This window comes from Emydura macquarii, unplaced genomic scaffold (genome assembly GCF_026122565.2).
Source record: "Emydura macquarii macquarii isolate MOO-44397 ecotype Brisbane River unplaced genomic scaffold, CSIRO-AGI_Emac_v2 contig_2362, whole genome shotgun sequence".
Lineage (NCBI taxonomy): Eukaryota > Metazoa > Chordata > Testudines > Chelidae > Emydura > Emydura macquarii.
Window position 1 is genome coordinate 1,913,764 of NW_027132499.1, and position 21,602 is coordinate 1,935,365.

The 21,602-nt window shown below is 38.9% G+C and overlaps 1 long non-coding RNA gene across 2 annotated transcripts in view; it reads left to right on the top strand.

Annotated features, from left to right (window-relative positions):
- The first annotated feature begins 4,718 nt into the window (after positions 1-4,718).
- Positions 4,719-21,602, top strand: part of LOC137161617 (uncharacterized) — a 49,871-nt gene continuing 32,987 nt past the window's right edge. The window contains exons 1-2 of one of the 2 annotated variants that reach the window (XR_010922140.1): positions 4,721-4,815; positions 6,689-6,787. This is a non-coding gene — a long non-coding RNA (uncharacterized lncRNA). Of the gene's footprint in view, positions 4,816-6,688; positions 6,788-21,602 lie in introns of both variants that reach the window. The other variant, XR_010922139.1, reaches the window with a different exon arrangement.

Genomic DNA, 21,602 nt, shown 5'->3' on the forward strand with positions numbered 1-21,602 from the left:
GTCTTTAAAGTGCAACAGAACTCTCGTTATTTCCATAAGTGGAATCTTCTGAGAAGGTTTACTAGATCTAATATTGCACTTGATTTTAATACCTGATTTCCTAGGCCAGAAAAAAAAAAGTTGAAAGACCTGAAAGTTTTAGCACTCTGTGACAAGTCTTGCTTTGACTTACATTGGGAAAATTTCCATTTTCCTCAATAAGAATTGCATATGACACCGTGTCACAGTTTGAGCAGTTTTCTTGGTTTCATAATGATTTTATCTCATTCTTGGACTTCAGTATTCTCATTAACCACATTTAGGTTCAGTTGTGGTAGTATTGGGTTATTAATGATTAATCTATTATTATTTTATTATTTATTGTTAGGGCCTTAAAGTCCTGAAGTAGTGTGTGCTCCAAATATTCTGTGTAATTCCCCCAGTGAAAATTATTCTGAAAATCCAGAATACCAATTAAACAGTCCAACCTTGGGGTGACATGAGGGCTGTGGTGGTTGAATATGCTCCCACTTATGTTGATGCAGGGGAAGGGAAAAAAAAGATGAAATATTATTCAGCATATGGGAGTACTCAGTCCACAATTTTTTTAAGATGAAAAGAGTTTATGGGATTGGCTAATTCAGGTTATAAGAAATATACTGTGAATGGCATTCAAATCATGTGCTGAAATCCAGTCCAGGCTATGCATTTGAAATTCATTATCATCTGATAGTGCCTGAGTTGTTTACATAAAACTGAGTTTGTGGTCTCAGTACAGTTCCTGACAAAAGGTATCTATATTGGAAAAGTGACCATCAAAATGGAATTGAAATGCTTATCGGCAGTCTCAGCAGAGATTCTAACTAGTAATGAGCATGAAGACTGAATTATTTCCATTAGAAGTGATCTCTTCCTAACAGATTTTAAAAGATGATGGTGAAAAAATGGGGGTCCTTGTTTTGCTGCTCCTGCCCTGTAGATAATTTTGTTAGCCCTGCAGAGCATATGTAATTTGTAGATTGTTACTATTATTTCAAATGACAATGATTCAATTTAAGCCTTGTAAAAAGGTGCCCAGAAACTATGGAGATCAATTTCCGTATAGATGCTTGTAACAATGTGAAGAAAAAATAGTATACTTCAATCTTCCAATCCCAGATGAGGGCCCTAACCACTTGGCTATTCTGGGGGGGGGATGGTGAGGGTCTGTCTGTCTCCCTCTTTCTCTTACCCTCACTTGAAAAATGTTCCTGATGACATGTGTGTCAAAACTCATAGGTATCCATGACACATTTCATATTGGATGGAATAAATTTTGTCAAATGTTCCACTCACCTCTAGTGGGTATATTCAAAACAGAACTCAAAGGATAGAGACCTGTATGAACTGAAACCACAAAATGGTTCACATTAAATGCCTTTAAACTAAAACTACAAAGTTTCACATAGTTCTAGGATAGAATGAGAAGAAGAAAGGAGTGGAATTCAGTGAGAGTGTTTCCCTAATAAGACTGCAGGATGAGGGTCACAAATCAATCTCATGTTTTTAATACTCATTTGGCCCCCATTACCATAATACCTGAGTACCTCATAATCTTGGATGATGATACAATCTCTAAAACAACCAATCTTTGTGATTAGGGCCAAGTTTCCATTGTAGTCCAGAAGTGAATGGAGAGAGAGCCGGTAGAATGCTTTGAGGACTGGGTGTTAAGCACACATCAGCCTTTATTCCTAACATGGGAAGGCTGCTATTGCTGTATGAGTTGTAGCCTCCATGCAGCAATCACTTTCATTTCCAGACAGTGTGACAAGTTCCTGTTCATCCTTCTGCTTACTTCTTGAGGACATCTCACATTAGTACTGAACCATGCTGAACCAATTAAGAATCAAAGCATTATAAAAATGTAGGAATGGAAGGGACCTCAAAATCTCACCTAGTCCATCCTGCTGTGCCGAGGCAGGCCCAAGCAAACCTAGACCATCCCTCCCAGGTGTTTGTCTAACTTGTTCTTAAAATCCTCCAATGATGTGGATTCCACAACCTCCTTTGGAAGCCTATGCCAGGCCTTAACTATCTTTATAATTAGAAAGATTTTTCTAATATCTCATATAAATCCCCCCTGAAGTAGATGTATAACAGCACATCATCTACACACTGCTGCTACTCTTGGTGTCTCACAGTCTTGCATGTGTTGCAGCAGATAGCTGAAAATATTGATTTTAGTAGAATTCCACAAGTAAAGAGACAGAGTCTGATCCCAAAGCCCATTGAAGTCAATGGGAGCCCTTCCTTTGAGAGGAAGGGCTGGTGATTACCATGACATTCTGGAAACTGTTTCAGAGAAATGAATGGCTGCAGCATAGTCAGGCCACCCTGTACTATGACTCATTTGTGTGTGTGCCACCGCCAACTTATAGCCAGTGGTGTTGAAAACTGCTGAGAAAATCTAGTGAAACTGGCATGGAGGTTTACACTTTCCAAAGCTTAGGAGAAGATATCTACAATTGTCTGACATATCTTATTATGAAACTTGATTGTGAAGGTTAAAGGATATTGGCAGAGGACAGGGAAGGACTCCATTCTTAATTGTGTGCTACATAGGTTCTACTATTAATTAAAACTTGGCATTGTAGGCAGCATGCAACCTAAATTCTGGGTGCCTAATTTTGCAACCTTTAATATTCTTTTAATGTAATTTTTTTTAAATGTAATATATAGCTTGTCTTTTTTTTCACTTGCATAAGAGTATAAATGTCATATTATATCAATAAAACAGAAAAATGTATATAAAACAAAAAAAAAAAATCCCTCTTGCTTTCCCTTCAGCTTCCTATTTTCAGTGATCAGTATCTAAAATCCTTGAAAATGTATGTGGTTTTTCTCTTTTGTTAAGACATTGATCAATCTTAACATGAATTTTCCTGCTTCAAATCCTTTTTTTCACTTATATTCTTTGTAAAAAAGTGCCCCTCATGGTTGAGCACAGCATATCTCTTTCTCTTTCTGGCACCCCCGCCAACAGCTGCTCTGGTCCTCCAGTGGTCTGCCTCTTCTCATGACTCTGCTCTCTGGTCCAGTCACATTGTGATCCCAAAATGGTGGAAGAACAGAGTCCAACAGAAAAATAAAGACAATCTTCAGTCTTGGGCTCAGCAGACTGCCCCTCTCCCTCACAGGCAAGCCTCAGCAATAATACAATGTCTTACATCTGTCCGCAAGGTCCTGTGCATCACTCCACCTCACAGTCTAGGCTAGTTTTCTGCCTTCCCAGGGTTTCAGGCAGGCCATTGTCCTTCAGCAGCTCCTGATCTTCCTTCAGGCTCACCTCAGAAGCAGATTGTCCCCACTCTTCTACCCTTCTATCAGGCCCCTCCTCTGAAATGATCATGTGTACTTTTTAAATCCATCCCCTTCACTTGGCCACACCCTTCCCAGGTGTAGTCAGCAAGGTTACTAGCACTTTCAGACAGCTTTAATCCTTTTATGCCTGTGCTAGGTTTACATGGTATGCGTCACACTCTTCTTGATAGCTTGGATGGAAATCCAACATACCACTAAACTATTGCAGTAGCGTCACTTTCTTTTTAAATATAAGCTAATTTAAATCTTTAATACTGAAGTCAATGGGAGATTTGCCTGAGGATTTTCATGATTCAGTCCTGAAATTGTACTTTTTAATATGTAAGAATCATATTTTTATCTTCAGTTTTCATTTTATTGGAAGCTTAGGCTTTCTTTCTGTTATTAATTTCCTTCTCTTCCTCCTCCTCCATGGTGAGCAAATTTAGTAAGAAAGGGGAAAATGGGGCACTTTTATAAAACCGGGTTACCATAGCAGCAAAAAGTAATTTGAGTTTACCACCTACAGTAACAATAAAAGATGAGTTATGCAGGATTCTTATCAACTGCAGAGACAGTAATCAGACAAAATCAATTGGCATCTGTAATGGAGGAATACTTACACAAAGACAAATCTACAGCTGCAAAGAAAGCATCCTTTTATTTACTAGGAAATGAGAAGCAACCCGTCTATGGCAGTGGTGATGCTGTGGAACTTGCAGATTTAAATGGCTTATTTGTAATAGCTAATATTCTCAGAAATGTTTACTGATGCTTCTCTAGATTTATCACTTATGATAATAAACGGAGGTATTTAACAGTGTGCAGTAATGCACAGAAAATACCATACCAATATATGACAATTTGTGGATGGGTGTATTGCCAAACATTAAGGAAACAAATAATAATAAAAACAGTCATCTTGTTGCTTTTTCTTCTTCCCATCTCGTTCCATTTGCAGTATTTATATCCAGCAACAGAACGCAAGAGATGAACAAAATACTATTGTTTTTAATATCTTTGTGACAACTTTTATATATTGTACTCATTTTTCATGTAGAAAATTCCAGTACAGATGTATAATCCAAACTGGTTTCCAAAAGCATAAATAACAGTACACTCCCAGGGCTTGAATCACTCTTTTGTGTGCAGAGTAGATTAATTTGCATCCTTTTCCATTCATGGTGCAGCTGGGCACCGCCAGAGAAGATAGACTGTGGTACGACTGCCACCTTTGGTCAAAAATCAGGGCCTGCAGCAGAGCCAGTTCCTCAGCAACCTAATGAACACAGCTGTCCTGTAGTAGGCTGCCTGATTAGCTACACCACCTGATTGGTAGGAAGAGTCAGCAGATGGGCTTCTAAGCCTAGCAGCAGCAGGAATTCAGTAGCTACTCAAAGCATTTGTTCATGGATGTGATAGCTCCTGTGTGTGCTTGTTCCCAGCCTTGCTCTGACCTTAGCACCAGCTTGCCCCTGCCTTGTCTTAGTTCAGGTAATCCAATCCTTACCTTTGTCCCTGATTCTAGATCTGATGCCTGATTACTGACTCCAGTGCTAACCCCTGGAGTTGACTCCTGCTCTAACCCCGGGGCATGACCACCCAGATCCCAATTATTGACACCTTTTCCTGCAGTTTCCAATGGGAGAGTAAGAAGTAGCATTAAAAGGGCTGGATTTAGAGGCAGGTGACAGCCTGGGTGCTGGGTTTGGGGGATTGCTGGGCTCAGGGTGCTGTTTTTGTTGTTAGTGAGGAAAAGGAAAATAGAATGTTTGAAGTAAAATGTTTCAGGAATTCTGTATGTGGATTCATTTTTCACTAACCTCCTAGAATGTTCTGGACCTCGTAGCTCTCAAAGGTTCTGAAAGGTTCCTTATTTTCCTCAAACCTCCTAGAATGTTGTCAGCAATGCTCTTGCAGGGTATAAAGGGTAGGGTGTCATCAGTTAGTGAGATATAAGAATGAACTCAAGTGAAGTGAGAGCCCAGATGTGACATTGTGAACCTTGTTTTATTGTGAAAACATACTTGTGTTTTAGGACTCAAAGAGTTCAATAGTGACTAATAAAGGATATATTTAATGAGACATGAGATATCTATCGAACCCCTATCTACGCAACAGTATAAAAGAAATACTGTTACTTGTTTTGTCATGCTTAACAAGTAATGTTTGACTTTCTAAGACTGTGGAATAGAGACTTTTGTCCTCCCTAATACTGTCTGTTTTCTCCTGTAGAAAATAAAAGATGCCCCTGAAAAAGCCTTCAGGAGCTTAGTATAGGAAGTGAAAAGCTCAATTGAAATCTAGTTTGCAGCAAGGGGCAAATTTTATGGGAAAATATCTGGAACAGAACAACATAGAAGGGGCTTTATGCAGTAGTGATTGTCCCAGTATAGAAGAAATTGAGAACTTCTTAAAATTAAAAAGTTTCTATAAACTTAGAGGAAATTATGTTTTTATTTGCTTATATCTACCTTCCCCATTGTTGTTCTTTACCCTTGGATATGCATATATATACCTCCTATTTGATTTCTATTCCTTATATCTGATGAAGTGAGTTACAGCCCACGAAAGCTTATGCCTGCAGAAATTAAATTTGTTAGTTTTTAAAGTGCCAGAGGACTCTTGTTGTTTTAAATAAAAAATAAGATATTCAAAAGTTTAACAAATGGACAGGCACTGTCACCAAAGACGCTCCTCACCTGGGTGCCATTTGGTCTAAGGCTGGCCATGTGCTTTAACAAATAGTTGGTGCTCCATAGGAATAGCACTTGCAAAGGGTGCCCAGGACATGAGCTGAGAGAGTGCATTTCATTAACATTCATCAATTTTTGGTCTCTGTCAGCCAACACCAGGCAGAACAGTTGACTTGCTTTACTAAGCCATCTTCTGGGTAAGGTTCCCTTCTCTGCTGGGCTTCAGGAAATGAAGCAAGCCCCAATATTGTTAAACAACCCAAGAGTGCAGATACAGAATTTCAATATACACTGCTCCTTACCTGCACAAATAATTCCTGTTAGAACAAATATTTGCTACATAAATTGATAACAAACAATGATTTTTTTCCTGATTCCTAAATGTTTAATCAGATAAGATTTTATTACTAAATGTTTTCATCTGAGTATATTTTGTAGGGATAATGGATAGATAATTATCTTTTTGGGGATAAACAGACAACGGCTATTCAGGTGCCATATATTTTCATTTGGAAGTCTCTCAGTTTTGTAGAAGCTATCACTTTTCTCCCTCTGACTTGGCATATGAGAATGCAACTATTAAATGAGGACAGCCTCTACAGGAAGATGTAATTGAAGTAATAATGTCTAACTTTTAATAGTACAGATGTTTTTTATTTTGATTTTGATAGATTTTGGAGGCACGTTTGTTGTGGTAGCTATTCTCAAATAGACGAGAGAAAAAAGTTCCTTGAAAATGATATCTACTTAGCAATTTGAACACGTAACAGGTGAGATTAAAAAGTTAGTACTTGTGATCTCAGCTGCACCAATGTAACCCCAGAGCAACTCTACTTCAGTTAGTGAATTTACTCCATGTTTATACAGGTGTAACTGAGATCAGAATGTTGTTCCATGGGTGTATGTTTACTGGCAGCAGATTATTATCATTTTAAAAAGTTGAAACTGTCATCGTAGTAATATGGGAATTACTATACCCTTTCCTTCTCCCTTACTTTTCACCTCCATTTTCTTCCCTCATGTCCTTTTGCCTAACAGTCAGCCTCTCCCTCATATCCTTCCTTTCCAAATACAAACATGCTCCAGTTTCCTACCTTTATAAAAACAAAACAAAATAAAAGATCCCCCTGAGCCTACCTATTCTTTCCATCTTACTCTTCAAAGTCATTGATCAAGCCAATTAGAGCCATTGCCCTGACTTCCTCTCCACTAATTATATCTCAGATTCTCTGGAATCTGATTTGCGGGTCTTTGTGCCTATTTTCCCCTCTCAGTATGTGTCTGACATTTCCTCCTGAAATAGCTCACAGGCAACTAAAGCTAAAAATGCTTGGGCCTTAAATTTCCTTTTAAGCCCCTTCCTCTTTCCATTCATGATTAGTATTGAAAACAACCATATCCCTGGTAACTTCCAGGTTGAAAACCTAGGTATCAGCTCCTCCCTATTGTTCTCTGCTCACATCCAGGAGCCTTACCATTTCTTTCTTGACAACATTAAAAATATGCAACCTTCATTTTGGTCTCATTAGCAAAAATACTACCATGGGCTCTGCTCATCTCCCATTTTGGTTATTTAAGTCATGTTCTAAAGCCTCACTAGTAACCACCATACCCCTCTTGACTCAATCAAAAAATAAAGCTACCAAAATTATCTTTTGTTCCTCAAAATAGCCATATCACCGTACCTTATTCCCTCCGGAATTCTTCCATTGGCTTCACTTCCATATAATTTGAATTTCTTATCCTTACCTTAAAAGTTCTTCACAGTTCCACTCTTCACTCACACCTCATCTCCTATTATGTTTCCGTTCTGCTAATGATGTGACCTATTAGTATCATCATAATTTATTATTATTAACATTATGGTTGCAAGTAGCTGCCTCAAGTAAGATCAGAGTTTCTTCATGCTTGATGCTGTACATACACACAGAGCTGAGTAGAAACTGGAATATCTGTCTTAGAAGAAATTTCAATGTTTCAACATTAGTTTCTGCCCTGAATTGGGATAAAAAGTTGATTTTTTTTTTTTTTTTTTTTTTAAGGAACAGAATGTTCTGAAAAAAATTCTATTTGGAAGAGAGAAAATATTTTTTATCTAAAGAAAACATTTTTATTTGAGAATATCAAAATATTTTTGTTTTGGTTTGTCAAAAGGATCCAAAACATTGTTACATTGCATCTCTCTCTGCTGATTCACTGCTTCGTTGGAGTTGTAGTTTGAATGTCTTATGCCCTGCTTTTTCCCCCCGATAGGTGAGGCTCCAGACTTAATATTATCCCTTGCTTGACATTGTTCCTGTTCTAGTCTAGGATGGGATATTGTACATCTGATACTAGTTTAGGGTTTGATTCTATACCTACCTTAATTTGGAGATCAATATTACAGTACTTCACTAGTATACATTTTAACAAGTAGGAGTCCTACACATGGTACCATTTTCCTCATGACTTAATATGATCATTAATTTAAATCTAACTCAAATACCTAGCAGCTCAGTGTATTTATACATAAAAAGACTCTCTTCTAAAAAGTTTCTGTTTTAGACAAGTCAGCAACTCTTTAAAAAGAAGGAAACTGCAAACTGAATACATTTTTCTCTCTGTTCTTCGGCATTTTACTGACTAACTAAAAATGCATTTTACAAATGTATTTCACAAGCACAAGATATTAAGCTTTAGAACAAAGGAATTACTCTTTCATTTGTCTTTTTAAAGTGTTTTCTTGCAAAATACATTCAGTTCTTAAAAGTTCATAAGCCTCTTTCACACTAAATTGATATCACAATAACATGCTTAACCACGACAATGGAGCTGAGTGGTTATTTTAAGTTCTGAATTAAAGCATCATAGCCACAGGCATGCAGATTTGGGTTTCTCTTTATACCACAAGTAATTTTTTCCCCATTCTGCTAGACTAGGCTAAACATCTAAAATTCATTTTAACATTTAACTGTGATTCTTTTGTGTGTGTGTGTGTGTTCTTTGGGATTTTTCCTGGGCTCAACGCAGGGGTAACTGCTGTGGGTTTGGTGGCCTGTGTTGTGCAGGAGATCAGACTAGATAATGTGATGGCTCCTTCTGAACTTTAATGACTCTGTTTATGTACTGGGACCAATTAAAATGTTTGCCTTCTTTGTAATTTACAGATCAGATGCAATCTGGTAATGTGACCTGTTAGTGTCTTCATTTTATCTGAGCAATCATTACATCAGATGAGAAATGCAGTGTTTTTTATTCCATATTTATTAAATAATTTAATCATATTGTAATGTAGTGACAGCTTTTAGAAATGTACCTAGAGATGCAGAGTCTTCCTGGTTTTATGACCATATTATTCCAGATATTATGACCATACTTAAAATGCAGAATTATTTAACTGACTCTGCTGGCAGCCAGATTAGGTAGGTTCAATCTAGCACCAACCCAGGGTCTAATCGTTTGAGTACCTCTCTGAATGAGATGGAACTAGGGACGGGAGGAACCAAGACTTGAAGAGGTCATGGAGAGGGTATACATCCCTGAGCAGTTCTATGGAGCTCTCTGGGGAGTAGTTTGCAAATGACGTTTGGGGGAAAGGGCCAGATCCACACTCTTTAATGGAGAGAACACTAGGGGTATGTCTACACTGCTGTCGTCAGATCGATCTTTCCAGATCAATTGAGCAGAAGTGAAGACCTGCTCAATCTATCCGGAAGTCAATCTACTAAAACCACCTCCGAAAAAGACGTAGCGCTGCATTGATGGGTACACATTTCCCATTGGCACGGTGCAGTGGAGATGGCATGTTAAATTGAAGTTACAAAGACGATGGGAAGTTACAGAAGCTATTCTGCATAGCTTGCATAACGTCTGTTGACTGATGCCAAATTTTGCTGACAGCGTAGACTAGGCCTAGGTCAGTCAGAAGAGTATCCTTGCTGGAGGATTCAAATTTCACTTCCTCTGTGCCGCCCGGGGGAGGAATCCTTTGACCTCATCCCACGGTTTTCTTTTGCACATATCGGAGATACCTTGGCTGGGGCTGATAAGTGGATTTGCCACAATGAGAAAAAGTTCTCAGAAATCTTGAGCCAGATTCTTAGCAGGTGAGAGTCAGCATGGCTCTGTTTGAAGCCAATGGAATGACAACAAACTACACCAACTATGAGAATAATCTAGTTATTTGTGAGGATCTTTGTGTAGGAAGTTAGGTAGGAAGAGTCCTAATGAACATTTGATAGCACACATTGAACTTGTTGTTTTTCTTTTTAGTAGCTTCAAGGCTTAAATTCAACATTGGGTACAGATTTAGGGGGAAAAAAAGGATAGAAATAGATATATTGGGAATACGGAGATGTAACACTTAAAACATCATGCTGCTTCATAAGGCTAAGGACCTGATTCAGGAAAACAGTTATATGGCTTTATGGCTTTATCTTGGTAAAAGAGGGGGGGGAAAGGAGGGAGAGAGAGAGAACTAATTACAAAGTCTCAAGGCTATCACAGGGTGATACTCTTGTGATAGAAGCATTCAGTCCACACTAAGATTAACTTTCACCTGAATTCAACTGACCATCTCTCAAACTTCTGTTAAACAAAATGTTCTAGATCTAAATGGTCATTTACAGATACAAAGTCATAGTGGATTAAAGTTGTATATATCACAGTTAGTAGGGTGGATAAGTTTCTCTTTTTTTTTTTTTTTTTCCTCGTCAGAGTCACTGACATGCTGATGGAAACTTAGACAAGTCATTTTACAATTCAGTGCCCAAATTTGCCCTTCTCTATAGAGGGTGTTATGATACTTTGGTCTCAGTGTAATAAATCAATGGGACTATGGCAATTTACTCTATGGACCTTAATGTTTGAAAAATGCTTTGAGATCCTTGGATGAAAAGCATAGTAGCCTCGAATCTACAGATCCTTGTATGGTGCAGTGCACCGGGGTATTGTGAGCTACATGTGGTGCAAATAATATTAACCACTAGCTATAATGCTCTGTCCTTGGGAGATGTAAATTTCAAGTCACCTGCATGCCCATAGAGCAAAAAATGTTGTCTAACAAGTACAAACCTCAGTATGCTAGTGAGATGCCTGGCAACACTTAATCCTTTTAGATCTTGTTAATGTTACTAGACAAATGTGAAACTTATTTGCATGGAGGATTGCTCTCATTAACACAGGATTGGGTTCCCTTCTTCTCCTTATCCTGTCCACCAGTTTTTACCTTGCACTTATATACACCACACTCTTCACTTTATAATGTGTAGGACCAAGCTCTTCCTTAGGGGAGACAGCATGATGCTGGATTTCAGGGTACCTGGGTTTGATTCCTGGCTCTATCACTATTTGTTGTGCAACTCTGGGCAGGTCACTTCACCCCCCTGTGCCTGTAGGGTTGCTACCTTCCTAATGGCTGGTAACCAAACCCCAGAGCTTCCGCCCCTCCTCTTCCTCCCAGGGCCCTAATCTTCTCCACCTCTTTCATCATCTCTGCCCCCTTCTCCACCTCTTCTCCCCAAGGCCACACCCTACATGCCACGTGCTGGTGCAAGCTGCACCAGCAGCCTGAGCCCAGAGGTGGTGGCTGCACTGCCTCTTTCCTTCCACTTAGGGTTGCCTAACAGACATCAGGGCTTGTCAAATGGCACCTGGACACAGAAGCCAAAACTCAGACTGTCCAGGTGAAAACTGTATGGATAGCAACCTTGCTTCCCACCATTGTCTGTTTAGACTGTAAGTTCTTCAGGGTGGGGACTGTTTCTTACTCTCTGTAGGTATAGTACCTATTATAATTGTGCCGAGATCATATCTGAGCCCATCAGATCCTGCTGTAATCCAAAGAACAATGTAAGCACAAGATGTTAATTATATTGCAATAAAAATGGCTTTAAAAGAGGCAAACCACACAATCAGTGTTACTCAAGTGGAATAGTTTCACATTTAGTTTCTCCTTATTCTTGTTCAACACACACACAATGAGATAGGACCATAAAACATAAAATGAAAGTAAGATTTGTAATGTTGAGGGAAATATTTTAAGTTTGAAGTCATCCACCTAGCAATTGGAATTTAGGGTAATTATTTAAAACAAACAAAACTGAGAAGTGCTTATCAAACAAAACTACAAATTAACATAATTTCTTGAAAAATTCTGTAACTAATTTCTCTTTGTGATTAGCCTCACATCAGCAAGCCAGGGAGATAATTATGTGTGAAATTATATAAATCTTTTTGTATTTGCTGATGTAGGGTGTTTTTTATTGCTTGAGATTCAGGTGTGGCAGATCAAATTAATTGGATGAACAAGTGCAACATTTTCTCATCGAGAGGAAAAGTCTAAGGTTTGGTCTACCCTAAAAATGTATACCTGTGTATGTCAGTTGGGGGGATTTTTTTTTTAACTGACATAGCTATGTTGGTATGAGCTTTAGTACAGACTCATTTTTGCAAATCAAAGAGTTTTTATACTGGTATTACTTATGTCTCTTGGGCAACCATTGTGAGCTATGCCATCAGAAGCACTCTTATGCTGGTGTAAGCAACTTCTACAATAGGAGGATTTGCTGGTATAGCTATATCATATAGCTATACCAGCAGAACTTTTTTTATATAGACAAGGCCTGAACTAGGGAGTGAACAAACTCTGAGATTTGCAGTTTGGGCTTTGCGACTGTTAGCAAAGATCATCAACTTTTAAGAATTCAAACCTACATTCGAGCTCTTCCTTTTGTTACGTTCTGGGGAAATAAATCCCAGAATACTAGGATATTAGTCCCAATGAAACTGAGCAGGACTTGTGCTCTGAAAAAGTTACTTATGCATTTTTGAAAATACTACATCTCTAAGAGACAATTCTCCTTAGGTGATCAGTTCCCTATGTAATAAAAAAAACCAAAACTCTTCTATTGTGATACTACTTCCACTGAACTGACTATGAAAAATTCATGTTCAGTTGCCCAAACTCTCACACAGCTAATTCAAGTGGGCTTCCATTTTCACCCTAACTATTCCCATAACCTTCCTCCAGGTATCAGATATTCTAGAGTATTTAAATTGAGTAACTAACTGATTGATGATTTGCAGGAAACAGGTTAGATGACTATGTGCAACATATAAGGAAGTCTCTAATGCACCCTCCTATCTATAAGACAGTAAAAGAATGGCATAGCAGCAGCATATTGAATGCTCCCTCCAGGACACATGGAGTTTTGTATGGATTGACCTTCCTATCTGAACACTGAGTGCTGAACATTTTGCTCAAGGTTTAGTAGTGTAAAAGGATGAGATTGATTTAATTTTTCATGCAGGGCAATATAGATAGCCACAACACATTATTATAGAGCCTGTTTGTGGAAAAAGAGCTGAATATGGGCATTTTTTCAAACATAATGTTCAGTTTAATCAATAGGCTGTAATCTTAAGTAGTTCTGGGCTTTACTTTCTCAGCTCTCACTTCTCCTTCCCTGGACTGCTTCTATTCTTCTGGTTCCCACACTTTCTCTAGGTATACCAGCTCCAAGTTCCTCCTCCCTGTTGCCAGGGAGTGACCACAGCCTTTCCCTGCAGCGCCTGTCTGTTGCCAGCTTCCTGGCTTTACAGACCCCACATGTTCCTGCCCAGTTGAGCTTGCATGCAATCAATTCCCTGCTCCCTGCCTCTTCCTCCAGGTGTAGCCTGTGGAATAAACATGCCTACCTGGCTACCTTACCCCCTTCCAGTCCTATGTGGGCTGGACACCCTATCACAGTGCCCAACTCACAGTGAATTTCTATGGGATTTGGGTACCTAACTCCCTTAGGAACTTTTGGAAATCCCAATCTAGCTGCATCCACAGGTCACAGATTTAATAAACTAATCAATCGCTGTACCCACAGCTCACCATCTGACAATGTGTTATCAGCTGGCAAGTTTCAACACATACCACAAGAGGCAAGTATTAAGGAGGGGTTTCAAGTATAATGTGTTGCTTTTTGAATGGGATGTTCTCTCATGTGTTTGATGGAAGATGGAAGAAAGAGCAAAAGTGATTTGTGGGGGAAATGTAGGAGCTGGTGGTCAAAGCTCTTGAAAATTAGACTGTTAGTATTATATTATATGGGGAAGTCTCTGTGTAAGCTTCCTCTTTTGGGTCTGCCAATTAGCTTCTTTCTGTTGTACACCTCTCACAAGAATTATCAAAATTCTAACCAGGCTGAATGATCTTAAGTTGTTTATTTTCGTAGTGTGAAAAGATTTGGACTAACGTGACACCAATAAGCTAATGTTCACTTGTGATTTCACTCAGTATCTGAATTCGGGTATTCACTGGCTGGATTTTAAACCCGTTGACTTTTTCCTTCATCTGTTTCTGCAGGTTTCCGTTATCTCCTCCACGTAACTAGTTTGTAAAAAATAAATATTGATGTCAAAATTCAGACGCTTAAAGTATGGCACCTAAAAATAATCTGAATATCAGAATCTATATCTGATTCTGATTAAAAAACTAATGAGAACACACAAGAAATCTTATTAGTGGGGCTGGTCAGAATTTCTATTGAAACCTGGTTATTTAAAAAAGTTCGGATTTTCAACAAATCGATTGTTTTTGTTGTGTGGAAAGTGTCTGTCTGCAGAAATTTTTCTTTTTATTGAAAAACTGATCCAAGGTAAATTCATTTTAAATACGATTATAAATTTAGTATTCAAAATAATGTTAAGTATTTAAAAAATGTATTTTTAATTTAAAAGGGGGGTTGCACTCAGAGGCTTGATGTGTGAGAGAGGTCGCCAACACAAAAAGTTTGAGAGCCACTGGTCTATAGACTAAATAGAGGGAAACTTGGCACTCAAAACTGTAAAAGGCTTAGTAAAAAAAACAACTAATCAGTCCCCCCCTTAGTTATCTTGTCACATACTAGTCTAATTTTTTTACATGTGTATAAGGTTATATAACTGTAAAAGTTGTTACTGATTATAAAACTATTTTCTTTTCAAATTTTGGGTGCCTAGAATTCGCTCCTTAAATCTGTGTTTAGAAATCAAATATTGGGGCTTGATTTTTAGAGGTGCTGAACTCTCCCAGCTCCAGCTGACTTCACGGATAGTTGTGAGTACTCAGCACTTCTGAAAGTCAGGTCACTTTAATTCAGACAACTAATTTTAGGCAAAAAGGGGGAATGTTTTAAAAGGCACAGAGGGCAACTGCAAATTAGCACCCACATTCTATTAGTGCCTAATTCCCATCTGGGACTTTGAAAAGCTTCCCCCTTCCCCCAAGTTTTATAATTAATCCTTCATGACAGCCAACATAGAGCCAAATCATGAAAGTAAGTGGAAATTATTCGTGCTCAGCACATGTCAGGGTTTAGGCCCTGATTCAACAAATCATCTAAGCATATGGGAGATCTGAGGCTACTCACATGAGTTGATTACTACATGCTGATGTGTGTGGGTGTATGTATATATATATCATATTAATAATATGTATTATCTGAACCATCTGTGCGTTAAGCAAAAATAGTATAGTAGTTATATTGGCTAAATTGGCCTATTCTTTTACTCTAATTTTATGTTGTGTCCCATAATACCTTATATTAGCTGAAATAAGCGATGGAATAAGCAGATAGGAAACTTGTCAAAATCAAAATACATTTGTCTTATGTTTTAGTACAAGCTAGGGAAGTACCTCCATGTACCACTACCTGGATTATTACTATGCAAAACAAAGGTAAGGAAGGAACAGAACAACAAATCAGGGAACTGCTACAAACTGGTTGTTTGGATTTTAGCGATGTATAAACAGATGTGTAATGTGTAAAATCATCATAGAAATAATACCCGCTGAAATTTGTAACTTTAGGACTACCTTCTGTGTAAGGTGAATGGCACAATGCTTCATGAGATGGTTTCCCAGAGACTGGTATCGTATTGAGCCTTTTTCCTGTACTATATTATTAACTTATAGCAATAAATCTGACTGGCATTGGTTATTTGGTCTCTTGAATATATTTCATCGCAAACCAAAGTGTGGTTAAGCAACTGACTATACCATTTATCAACACATGCTTAAATTTAAGCAAATGCTAAAGTGTTTTGCAGGTTCAGGGGCTTAGCTCATACTATTTTTCTCCATGACTCCCTGTTATGCCAGGCACCGCTGCTCACAGCTGCCTGCAGGTTCTGGATACCAGGTGAGGAATAAAAACACGCCCACTTATCTTCAATCATGCCTTACGCTCCAAACAGCAACGGGAGACTCTAGGGCGCACTGTGGAGCGGGCTGCCGGGGGATTTTTGCCTTGCAATCCAAATGGATTCCTGGCCGAGTCTCATTGTGCAATTTGCATTTCAAGCTTTTATCTGCAGCATAACATATCAGCTCTAAGATACAGCTAGCATTGGAAAATTTATTGCACGTGACCTTGTTTCCTAACTTTCCTCCTCTTTTGGCACCACAGACAAATTCACACGGCCTTGCACAGCCTGTTTACCAGGCCGAGTAGCGCTGCTTATCAAACCAGTCCTGACCAGACCTGTCAAGCCCCTATTTCTAACCCACGCATCACAAACATCTTCCGTGGCCTACACTCCCCTAGCAATGAGTTCCATGGTCTAACTCTGCACTGTATAAAGATGTATATCCTTTTATTTGTTCTGTGCTACTGTCCTTCATATTTAAATAGTGTATCCTTTTTCTCATATTTTAGGATCATAAAAAGGAGAGAGATTGATTAGGTTTCAGTACACCCTTCATAGCTTTATACACTTCACTCTAATTCCCTTTATCTCCCTCTCTCCATAATAACTCCAGCCTTTTCAATGTATTTTTAAATGTATTGAGTGTAAATCAAGGACTTATTTGTGCTAAATTTTGCACAATTCCTGTTTCTCCAGTGCTGGAAACTTTTATAACTGAAACAAAACCCAAAACAACCAATCCCTTCAGTTCTTCTTTCTGCTTGAACAAATCAACATGTATATATGGCATCAATTTTCAGCAGAGTACCTAGACAACTAATGCCTGGTAAAAAAAAATAATCAGAACCTGAAAGTGAATAAAAGACATAAGGATGGATTTAAGTATCAGACTGAAATTTCAGTAAGTTAACAGTGGGGGAGGGGGTGCTACCCGCCTACCCCCTTTCACATACTGGGCACATAGTGGGTCCAATGCAAGGTTTCAGAGCTCCATATACAAAACCAATAACTCACGTTAGTCCCTTTTCAGCCTAATTGCTGGAAGTCAGCTCTCCTCTGAATCCTCTCACCCTTTATCTCCCTCACTGGGGGAGGGTATCAGGAGGACCTCAGCCTCTGAAGACTTCAGTTCACCCCTTCTCCTTACAGGCAAAGATCCGCCATGTCCCAGGTCTGATTTACATCAGGAACTGGGTTTTTTTAGCCTTTTTCTATGGGGGTGCTGGTTGCAAATTGTAACAAACTACACATTTCCTTATTACCTCCACAATGCTGTGAAGAAGACAGAAAACACTTGGGACTCCTGTTAATTTGGCCCAATGGGAAAAAATATTCCTTCCTAATCCCCTTAACAGGCAATTGGGCAGACCCACAGCATCCTGGAAACTGGGTATACCCGTAACCTGAATGATAAGAGGGAGGGCAGATGGGACAGCAGGCATGGTGAGATGGCCGCCAGACACCTAGGAAGGTTTTACATTGAGGGCGGAGGGATCATGAGACCCAATCAGCTTCCTTAATCCATCCCTGACTGACCAAGCATCTCTTGTAGGTAGGTAAAATACCATGTTGACTTTGAGGCAGAAGAAGGGACTAGGCTCCAGCATATCTGGAATCTCTACAAGCTCTTTTCTCTCCCTCTCAGGGGCTGGTCACTCCCGGCTGGTGTGATCATACTTCCCACCCCACTGAGACAAGGTTTCCACCTATAGTTATTAGAGAAATGTAATCAGATTATGGTAACTATTACACATAATTAATTCCAAGCAGTGCATTTTAGCATGTGAAATAAATTTGAGGAAAGTACAACATATTAAATAAGGCATCATTTCACAGATTCCTAGAGATGCAATGTATATTTATTAAACTACATTAAAATGTTAAATTTGCAATATGAAGCACTCAAAAGTATGAAATGCCTGAATTAAAGTTTCCATGGGCAGCCTTTGTCCCCCTTTATGCATATGCATTATGATACATGGGATTCCTGTCTCATTCAGTGCACAGGATGGATGGTGTTCAAGGAATGGTCAGCTGTTCCATATTTCCTTTTATGTCCATCAGTCAATGTGTGATGCCGGTATTATTTACTGCACACATTGCAGCATTGGAAGGATGAAGCAAACTCAGTGCAGACAGACTCTTCAAGGATTTAGCTGCCAAGATCTCACAAGTTTCTACTGAGTATGTGTGAAATGTTTTAAAAGCTCAAAACTTGCCCAAATTTGGATGAATTTTCATAGGGACAGCAACAGGCATATTCCTGACACCAGCATGACACATACACTCACCAAATTTCAGGTCCCTTCTGCAAAGCTTGGAGAAACTGGATCCTCTCAATGAAAAAATGATTTTTGTTTTTGTTTTTAAAACATGGTCAAAACAAAATATCTTTCCCTAAATCATCTCAAAATTGGCTGAACCATGTTACCTGAAACTTTTTTTTTTTTTTTTTTTTTTAAAGTCAGCCAGAAGCAGATACCTGGAAGGAAATTTCAGCCTGAATGATTTATATTTGGCACAGTTAAAAGCCACTGAAAAAAGCAACATCGTTTTTTTCTTTCTTTCTTTCTTTATCTGTGTTCCTATTGAATTTGGGTCCTGGTCATGGACCAGAACCCCATTATGCTAGGTGCTGTACAGACAAAGAACAAGAATAGATCCCTACCCCAAAGAGTTTACAATCTATGGAAAGTGCTCGGCAACCTTTTCTATAGGTATTGTGACCTGTGCTACTTGTTATAAATCCAATCTCTCTGGTTTTCATGTAATGGAATGGAATGCTAGGTAGCTAAGAGGAAAGAATAGAAGTAGATACCAGAACAAGTGCCTTGAACCTTGCAGAAAAGATATTAACCTGTAAAATTACATTACTCCAAATGTAGCTGCAGTAACCAAATGAATAACTGTAGCAGTCATCTTGGCTATTAAAACATAACAGTTTCAGACATCTGTTTGGTATGTCCTTTGGGATTTGCCTTTTGGATGTCTGCTATCTGTGACACAGTTGCTGTACTTTATGGTACCACAATCACATCTTTAAACATCCCACTGCAAAGACTCTCCTATATGGTCTTTCAAAAAAATCTATACCAATGGTAATACTGCAGATACGACAGATTGCATAAAAAGAGGAGGAAAGATTCATGAATAGGAATTGGTAAAGACTATTTCTATGAATGCCAGGGAAAGGGAGCAGGGCAAGTAAGTTTGAGTGCATTCATTGCAGGAAAGAGGGGGATTCACATCCTTTTGGATCTCAGTGGGATACTTTTGTCAGTTCTATTGCAACTGATTTTTGACTTTTTGAAGTCAGACATTTTTTCTGTAGTTAGTTTTGGACCAGGTCAAAAACTTTATTTTATCTGGAATCTCCCATCCTGAATATTAATTATCATTAATCCAATGAACATCAATGGGAGCTATAAAATCTGTGTGAATAAAATTCAGAATTCTGTGGACAGACTTGGAGGTTGGTTGTGTTTCTGTCCAGAAAAATATCCAGGGTTTTGCCCTCTCTTTAAAAAAAAAAATCAGGTTTTGAAGTGTGGAGAGGAAAGAGGTGGTGGGTTTTTTTTGTTTGTTTGTTTGTTTTTTAATTTCCACATCACTTTAAAATATTTGAGCACACATAGTTAAAAGGGTGAGATATTAGAAACAATAGGCTCTAATTTCAATATTAGAATGAAAATCTTAGTTACTCCAAAATTTTAAAAGGGTACTGATGAGAACTTCAAGATTTGTATTACTCCTCTTAGTGAACAAAGTTTTAGAACTTTCTAGGAGCCCATCAAGGCAGGGGAAATGGTGATGAAAGGTAGGGGCTTAGCAAGTGGATGGATTCAATGATCCCTGGATGTTGAAGGTCAGGGAGTGGGTGGAGTGTAGAAACAGCAGGGGCTTAGTTTCCTTGAGGCTAGTTCCCTAGCAGCTTCTGGAAGGTAGGCAAGTTGACTATTATAAGAATTTCAGGCCTTGTATTTAATAGATGGCAAGGTTCATTACATGTCTGAGATTCCACAATGAAGGAGGACTCTCACTATGAAAATGTGTGGTTTGCAGCATTGTTGTAGTTGTGTTGGACCCAGGATATTAGCGAGACAATGTGGGTGAGGTAATATCTTTTATTGGGCCAACTTCTGTTGGTGAAAGAGACGAGACTCTGTGTCGTTTGAAAGGAAATCTGGTAGAATCAATGGATTCATAAAACTGGAGTGGCAGACTGGTGAATCAGAACCTTAGTATCTAAAATAATAGAAGGAAGGAGAGGTGGAAAATATTCTGTCAGTGGCAGAGGTACAGGATTAAGGAGGGGGATGAGGTATCCTTTAGGACAGTACAAGGAAAAATAGCTATGAGAAATAGGCCGAAACTGAAAGACAGCAAAATCAGCGGAGCTGCGGGAGAAGTGTGACACAGTGTGCAATATTGTGTGTGGGGGGGAGGGTTAATCAATGTTTCTGCCCTGTGTCATCCTTTGTAAGCTCTCAGACGCATAGAGGAGAGGGGCAGAGGAGAGAACAAGACCTGGAGGGGTTTGGAGCAGCTGCTGAAGCACCTAGGATCAGGCCTAGGAGCCAGTATAAAATCCCCACCCCTGCCAAGTCTCAATAGATGAGATCCCCATGCGGAGCACCCACTCCTCTCCCTCTACTATCCTTGACACCCCTCCTATCTCTGTCCCACTGCTTCTGACTTCCCCACTCCAAATGCAAAGCACCTCTGACACCCATTCATGTTGAGCTTCTGCCATCTCTGCAGCAAATGTTTTGAGGAAAAGTTTCCTGAAAATGAGATCTATTCATCTGTGAAATAGCACCCCAGGAGAAGTGGTGGAATACCTGCTTACAGAGTCTTAAAACTGACTGGACACTAGTGAACTAACAATAAGGAATGACTCTCATTTTGGCTGTGAGGCAGGCTAGATAGCAATGGAAATCACTATTTAGGTTACCTTGTAGTATTCTTTGTCACTTCAGTAAATTTACATTTTTAATATATTGTGATGAGAATATTCTAGGTTGTTTGTTAGAATGAATTTACGTCTGTAACGTGTAGGGGTCACTGTATGAGGATGCTGCATCACTGTTCTGTTGCAGCGGTTATGTAAGGCAGCTGTGTGCTTTCACACTAGGGCTTGTCAGCATTCAGCCTCATTCGAGAAATAAATTCTTGTTTATATGAAACTCTCATTTTCTGTTGTAAGTTTATGGGATTAAAGGAGACTACATCTCCTGTGAACATACTCAGAGTTAAATTTTGCTCTTTGGCACACCATGTTTCAATCCAGAGAAATTACCATGACATTACCTCATAGGTATCATTGTTCCTGTGCTGCATTTGCCCTTTTATTCCTTGATGTCCAATTAAGGTTTTCGTTTCACTGTCATACTGATATCAGTCATTGCCCCCATTATTTTAATTTTA